This window comes from Aquarana catesbeiana, linkage group LG13 (genome assembly GCF_042186555.1).
Source record: "Aquarana catesbeiana isolate 2022-GZ linkage group LG13, ASM4218655v1, whole genome shotgun sequence".
Taxonomy (NCBI): domain Eukaryota; kingdom Metazoa; phylum Chordata; class Amphibia; order Anura; family Ranidae; genus Aquarana; species Aquarana catesbeiana.
This window is the reverse complement of record NC_133336.1, coordinates 47,413,200-47,420,727: the sequence shown is the minus strand read 5'-3', so window position 1 is coordinate 47,420,727 and position 7,528 is coordinate 47,413,200.

Sequence of the window (7,528 nt, the reverse complement as noted above, 5' to 3'; positions counted from 1 at the left end):
AAACAACCCGAGAAAACAACATGATGAAATATCTACTTACAGATTTTTTGTTGAAGATTGTTGTTTTACAAATATATGCATGGACTCCTGGTATTAATGTACTTGAAGTAGAGGAAACAACAACTTTCGAATGGGCTATAGATGATCCTAAAGTAGCAAATTATTATTGACAAAGGTAGACTAGTACATCTTTCCTCACAGATACAACAGGATACTGCACCACATTGGTGGGATATATTTAGTGGAATGTCTTCTACAGCAACCAATACCTTTCACTGGTTGTTAAGTCCAATGGTAATTATTATTCTAATATTAATATCACTTACAATCACGAATATATGTGTATACAGGAAAATAAATAGGAAAATTAGGAGAATAGACAGGGTATACTGATAAGTGTGTATTGACATCACCCTACTCCTATAAAACTCCTCTTCTTGAATTTTAAGATGTTGGTAATACCTAGGGGGATGGGTTCTACCCCTCTGACAACTCGCGGTCAGGGAAAGGACTCTGGGGAAAAACTGACTAGAACTTATTCATGAGGACCCAGGGGGAAGGAGAGGATGACGTCAAAGGGGGAAATTGATAGGGTTGAAGTAATGACTTAGAGTTCCACTTTAGATGTTTCTGTTTTTTTCTTACCTGTGTACGTATCAATTGTTCTATTTAAATTGTTTGTGCTCCTTTCTTACCTGTGTACGTATCAATTGTTCTATCAATCTGTATCTAGATGGAATTTGGAACTGCTGAATAATCATTACATGTTCGCTGATGAGAAACTCTTTGTACCTTAACCTCATTTGGTAATGCCGATAAGATTACTGCTTTTGGAACTGCCTATAAAAGAAGTAAAGGGAGCAGTCCTTTTTTTGGATGCTCAGAACTGTGATACAGACATACCTGACTCCGTGTCATCTTTCTTATAGAAGCAATAATTTGGCAAAGCAATATAAACTATAAGCAACTTGTTTAAGAGTTGCCCCTAACATACCCCTATCCTTATCCAAGTTTTATCCCCTCAATAAAATACAAAAACAAGCACTGGGCTGTTTCCTGTCTCCAGTGTGCCTGTGGAAATTCAGTGTGCCTGGCTGTGCAGTGTGGGGAATCCCAGTTCCATCAATGACTCAGAAAGAGCTAAGGCCATGAGGGCCACGATTGTCAGACAACTAGCCTTTTCAGAAGGGGGTCAGCAATGGCAGCTCACACATTGCATTAATGAGAGCTTAACTTTGGCATACCCATAGCTCAGAGAAGCTCTCACTAGCTCCAGAGCCCCCACCCCATCCAAGAGGAGTCTTTCCTTTAAATGATCGACTGTAACAGCCACCACAGCAGCTGCTGAGTTTAGATGAAGGAACAAAGTCACTGTTTAGAATTAAAATGCCATCAAATCCCAAACATTTCTCTAAAGCAATAAAAAAATGCTGCAAAGCATAAACACTGTAAATGTTGTATGTTTTCCTAAATTGCCATCGGTAGCCAAACAAATAACTGGAAAGCAGATGAGCAGATGGCAGCTACCGCCAGAGAAGTGGAAAACGCAGTCCTCGGCCAATGATTGCGCAAGTGGAGTGAAGACAGCAGAGATTAGCGACAGCTTCACTCCCTCTGAACTGGAGCCCCAATCTGGCACATGTAGAGCTGGCTGTGTCACTCTAGGGGAGCGGTTCAAGCTGTCACCCAATGAAAGGGAGGAATGACAGATGGATCAGAGTTTGGGAGAAAAAAAAAAAGTTATTCTACAGGAAATGTAAGTTGGAACTCAGCAATAATATGGATTAATAATGCCTTTGGCCCCAAAAACATAACCCTCTCCCCTAAAATTCTCTAAGCCCTCACCCCATTGCCCTCCTCAACACCTACATTAAAGAAAAAACCTCTGACCTTGCCCAGACCTATGCAGACTTTAGAAGCACAGAGCCAAAGACATCTGTGAGCTTCCGTTATGCCCTGTACACACGAGCAGACTTTTGACCGGACTGGTCCGACGAACCGAATCCGGCGGACAATTTGACCGTGTGTGGGCTTCATCGGACCTTCAGTGGACTGTTTCTGTCGAACATCTGACGGACTTTAGATTTGGAACATGTTTCAAATCTTTACGTCGGACCCATTTCCTATCGAAAAAATCTGCTCGTCTGTATGCTAGTCCGATGGATGAAAACCGAGGCTTGGGCAATTTTTGGCTACTGGCTATGAACTTCCTTATTTTAGTCCAGTTTACGTCATCACGTACGAATCCATCGGACTTTGGTGTGATCATATGTAGGCAAGTCCACTCGTTTGAAAGTCCGTCGGAAGTCAGTCGGAAGTCCGTCGGAAAGACTGTCGGACCTTTGTTGCCGAAAAGTCTGCCCGTGTGTACAGGGCTTTAAGGTGACTATCCATAGAACTTTGTGCAACTCACCAGCATATCCTTATCTAAACCAGGGGTCTCCAAACTTTCAAAGCAAGGGGGCCAGTTTACTGTTCTTCAGACTTTGGGGGGAGAAAATGTCCCAGATTTAGTGGGAGTAAACAATGCCTTAGGATTGGTTGTCAGTGGGAGAAGACAATTATAAAACGCCTGTGGTCAAGAGCAGGAGGAATAGTGCCCCATCATTGGAGTTAGTAAGAGGAATAATGCCCAATCATTGGTTTCAGAGGCAGGAATAGTGCCCCATCATTAGTGTCAGTGGGAGGAATTACATCCAATCTTAATGTCAGTGGATGGAATGGTGCCTCATCCTTGGTTTCACTGAGAGGACAGTGGGAGAAATAGTGTCCCATCATTGGTGTCAGTGGAAGGAATTACACCCTAATCTTGATATCAGTGGAAGGAATGGTGCCTAATCCTTGGTGTTAGTGGAAGGAATAGTGCCTCATCATTGGTGTCAGTGGAATGAATAGTGCCACATTGTTGGTGTTAGTTGAAGGAATAGTGCCCCATCATTAGTGTAAGTGGGAGGAATTACACCCTAATCCTGAAATCAGTGGAAGGAATGGTGCCTCATCCTTGGTGTTACTGGGAGGAATAGCCCCAAGGGCTGGATAAATGTAAGCAAGGAGCCACATTTGGCCCATGGGCCGCAGTTTGGAGTCCACTGACCATTGTTAAGAAAGAGACAATAATTGCACTGAAACACCTAGAGCTCCCTCTGTTGAATAATTTACAAATCTTAATATTCTTTATAAATTATGCAAAATTCCAGCCAAAAATCCCAAGATCAAAATGAGTAGCCCTTTCAAAGATAAAATTAGGTTTTGCTGTAATGTTTTCCTTCAGTCTAGAGATTTCCACTGCAGTATTATTTTTCTTCAAGTAGACTATGTGACTGCAAAAAAAGTTAAAAAAAAGAAATGTTCTAATTTCTTTTTTTCTCTGAGCCTCTGAGCATCAGGTCCAATGTAGGTACTTACACTGCTTGAATTTAAATAAATACATTTAGTGATGTCATCATGATTACAGCACTGCATTGCTTTGTGCCTTTTATATCTGCCTAGAGTTCAGCTTTAATTATTGTTTGTGCTCGGCATGACAGAAGCTTTTCTCCTCCAATGTGAAAATGTCAAAAATAGTTGTGTGCAACACAGGACGAGGCCAAGTTACCTCCCATAATGAGATTCCTGAGTTGATCCTCCCTCATACTTCTACCTGGATTTCTGCAAGGTTAACAATGACTAATGCGGGTCCACACCTAGACTTCAGCAGAAGCAAAGGCTGCTGATAAACATAATCAGATTTGTGTTGGGGAAATCGGGCTTTGGGTGTAGTTGTATTGTTATTCCGAACAGGAGCATGTAGGCGACCAGCAACTTGTAGCATCATGCATGTGTGGGACTTGATGGAGGTGTCACCACATCCTGGGACAAAAGCTTCATTGAAACTCGCTTGACTTGTCTGGCCTGATAAAGACACCCACAGTCATTTATAAATCTGCCTCCATCCCCGTGATGTGTGACCATAAACAACATTGAAGCTCCACAATCTGTTATTCTTAGCTGATAAGGGTGATATGGTTTAATGGATGGTAGAAGATACTAGGATCTACTCCAAGTCAAACCTCAAAGAAGAGGAGAACATGTACCCAACCATTGCTCTTCCTGCCGCATCGCATACACCTCAAGACCATTCATTTCACATTTTTCCCATAAGATTACATGTGCATTTATTGTATTCCTTTACATGTAGCTGTTGAAGCCTCCCTTGTGTAGACATTCAAAAGCCCTAAGTCTGCTGCTGGGTGTCACCATCTTGAATGTGATGTTAGTAGCCCCAGCGAACACTGAGATGTCACTCAAATGACACTCTATAGTAGCGGTCTCCAAACTGTGGCCCTCAGGCTGAATGTGAATCTTTACTTGCCTTTATCCAGCCCATGGGGCACTATTCCCCCCACTGACATGAGTAATGGGCCACTATTCCCCCCACTGACATGAGTAATGGGGCACTATTCTTCCCACTGATACCAACAATGTGGAACTATTCCTCCTACTGACAACAACAAGGGGAGCACTATTCCTCCCGCTGACACAAGTGATGGGGCACCATTCCTCCCACTGATACCAACAATGTGGCACTATTCCTCCTACTGACAACAATGAGGGAGTCACTATTCCTCCCACTGACACGGGTGACGGGGCACTTTTCCTCCCACTGATACCAACAATGTGGCACTATTCACCCTACTGACAACAACAAGGGGGGCACTATTCCTCTCACTGACACTAATGATGGGGCACTATTCCTCTCACTGACACTAATGATGAGGCACTATTCCTTACACTAACTCCAATTATGGGGCACTATTTCTCCCACTGATACCAATGATGGGACATTACTCCTGCCACTAACACCAATGATGGGGCGTTATTCCTTCCACTGATACCAATGATGGGATATTATTCCTGCCACTGACACTAATGATGGGGCATTATTCTTTCCAATGACACTAATAATGGGGCACTATTCCTCCAACTAATATCAGTGATGGGGCATTATTTCTCCCACTGACACCAATGATGAGGCAGTATTCCTTCCACTGACACCTATGACGGGGCACTGTTCTTACTGCTAATAACAATGATGGGGCACTATTCCTCCTCCTATTGACCACAGATCATATGTGTAGCACCCTCTAGTATTGCTAGGTTATTACAGCAGTTAGGTTTTCTGTAGTGTAGGTACAGTTCAGGTTTGGCTGGCAGGCTAGCCTGTTTGTTTTGATCTGGGTTGGGAGTGAATCAGGCAGAGTTGGGTGACTCACAGGCAGCAACACTGAGACCTCCCACTTCTTTCCAGAACATGCTGGAATCTTCTGGAAAGGATGGAGGAGAGGAGAAGTGGAGCTGCCTAGAGTATTCTGAGGAGCCCTGATAAATTCCCAATCTGGATTGGCAGGAGGAAAGTCTCCTCATATAGTCAGGGTCAGCTCAGCTGGGGAGGAGTAGTTCGGGGAAGAAGCTGGAGATGGAGTGCTAGGCTGTTGTGGCCTTTGAGGGAGCTCCCCAGTCTGGGGGGTGGCCTTGGGCCTGAACTTAAGTGCGGACAGGGCCTTCTTACAACACACAGAAATGTCCTGGACAGGAGGAGGGAGCAAGGAGAGGACAGCAGGAGAGCACTGCCAGGCAGTCCACTCCAGGGTGGAACAACAAGTCGCAGCCAGGAGGGCTGGTGAGTGATACACAGTCAGGAGGACTGGGGCAATCAAGCCTGAGAGGACTGGGAGATTGCAGTCTGGGATGGGTGCAGAGCCAGTGGAGTGGACTGTGATGGCATGGGCTTTGGAGAGAGGCAGCTGCAGCCAGGAGGGCTGGCAGGGCCTGAAGAGGTGGTGCTGGGATCAGTAGCCACGTTGGACAGCTAGCATTGGGACTACCTTCATTTTTGCTACACCAAAGGGGCTCTCCCCCACCCAGACCAGAGCAGCTGAATTCAGGCAGTGGGTCAAAAGGTCCCATGATGCTTGCGTCCTGCCGGGAAGGGAAGCCAAGAGAACTGCCCAGGTTTTCCAGCGTGAAGTTCAGCACAGAGTTGCTCTGGAGTGGGGTCTGGACTACCCTTATGTCCCTCCTGACACTATGGACATCATGGGGAACTCCCAGGATGAGTGGGAGGATGACCTAGTGTGGGAGTACAGTGTGGGAGTACTTGCATTTCCACAAGCCCTTGCGGGTGCCAGAGTGTGAGGAGACCTGGGCCCAATCTGAGGACATTCGGAAGGAATGGAGGCTGGGAAGAGCAATCTACAAAGACAGAGTGGTGGTCGTGAAAGCAGGACGGCCTGCAATAAGCCACTCTGTCTCCAGTAAGGGGCAGTAGGAAGAGACTGACTTACCTGCATTTCTATGTGTGAGGAACTGTTGGAGTGTACAGCTCACCACTGAAATGGCAACAAGGACTGTTCTGAAGGTTGCAGACTGTGTTCCTTCTTTCTGATATTTGCAGGACTAACTGCTGATGAACTCTGGGTGAGGTCAAAGTTCTGCCTTTAACTCTTTTGGGAGCCTGATAGTTCAGGGAGGGGCCCCTCCCACCAGGAACTCCAAAGAGAACTATTTACTTCTTGTGCTGTGTTTTTTTTCATCTGCTTGTTTCTGTCAGCAGGCCAATAACCCCCTCCTGACAGAACAAAATAAATAAAAATGTTTTGAAGTGATGTCTGTGGTTCTGACGATATTGTTTCTGTCAGCAGGTCAATAACTCCTTCTGACAGACAACTTTGTAAAGTGTAAAGTGGTTGCTATTAGCTACAGGGACCTGTAGTTAGGTGTGTGAATAAAGTGATTATTTATATATATATATATATATATATATATATATATATATATATATATTATATATTGTGTGTGTGTGAATACAATCAAATGTCTCTATTTGTATACTGATGTTTATTTGTAATTAGCCCTGTCTCAATTTGTTCCCTTCTCCCCTTCCAAATCTGTATTTTTAGGAGATGCCCTTGCTCCGGGGCTCAGAAGCCATTTTTTCTATATTCCCTCAGCCAAGAGACTGGCTGAACATTAGGGGGGGGAGTGTAGCACCCACTAGTTTTGCTAGGTTGCTACAGCAGTGAGGCTTTTTGATCTGGGTTGGAAGTGACTCAGGCAGATGATCACGGGCAGCATCACTGAGTCCTCCCACTTCTTTCCAGAACATGCTGGAATCTTCTGAAAAGGAAGGAGAGGAGAGGTGGAGCTGCCTAGAGTATTCTGAGGAGCCCTGACCAATCCCCAATCTGGATTGGCAGGGTGCAGGCCTCCTCAAATACTCAGGGTCAGCCCAGCTTTGCTCTCTGCACAGGCCATGTACAGCACAGTGATGATGTCACTGCTACTCTTGATGATGGTAATATCTTGATCCTTGGTCGTTCGTGGGGTCCTGCGGCGTGGTGAACTGCGGTGCGCTGTGTCCCTGGAACACGGCGCATCACTGATCTTGGTAAAGAGCTGATGATGAGACTCTTTACCTATCTAATCAGCTGTGTCCAATCACAGCTGATCACATGTAAACAAGGAAATGCCAGTTATCGGCTTACCTCTT